The following is a 726-nucleotide window of genomic DNA, read 5'->3' on the forward strand; positions in this document are numbered from 1 at the left end:
ATGCAATATTGCGATGTCATGCACATGCATCCATGGTCTACCAGCAAAAAAGTGCAAAAAATTATTTATTTTCTACCTAAATTAAAGCTTTCATTAATTAATGACTTCAGCCAATGTGCTGGTTTTGATAACGACATATGTTGAAGTCACATGGTGGAGTGCTTCCGATTTTTATGGCCTTCAATATTGATAGGGAAGGTGCCATTACGTGGCATGGCCATCGCCCATGGTGGTGTCCTATACTGTTCGGCCATCTGTAATGGAATGTTTTGATCGATGATTCATGTAATTAATATGCATGCTATGTACAGTTAGACAATTATCTATATTTGGTAAAATTAAGATATGGGAGAAGATGATTTTGTATTTAATTCAGTAATTAGAAGCTGGGAAAGGGTTTCCCAAGACACTGGTAAAGGGGAATCTCCACGGGGCACCAAATCTATTAGGCTGGGTCTAGTAATCATTCAGATAAAAAATGATGTTTTGTATCAAAAATAAAATTTTCAGTTTTTGTGTCAAATTGTCGTTTTAAAATAAAAAAAATGATGTTTGGTGAACTTGTTTCAAGAACGATTACCCTAATTGTTACTTCTTTCCATTTTTTTTTTCTTTTTTTTGGGTTTGGTACGAAACCGAAATGATTGAACCAGATTTTGTCGTTCCATCATTTTGCAATTTCTAGCAGTTTGGTTTTCTTCTTCCGTTAAAAAAAAAAAAAAAAAG

This window comes from Macadamia integrifolia, chromosome 3 (assembly GCF_013358625.1).
Source record: "Macadamia integrifolia cultivar HAES 741 chromosome 3, SCU_Mint_v3, whole genome shotgun sequence".
In the NCBI taxonomy this organism is placed as follows: domain Eukaryota; kingdom Viridiplantae; phylum Streptophyta; class Magnoliopsida; order Proteales; family Proteaceae; genus Macadamia; species Macadamia integrifolia.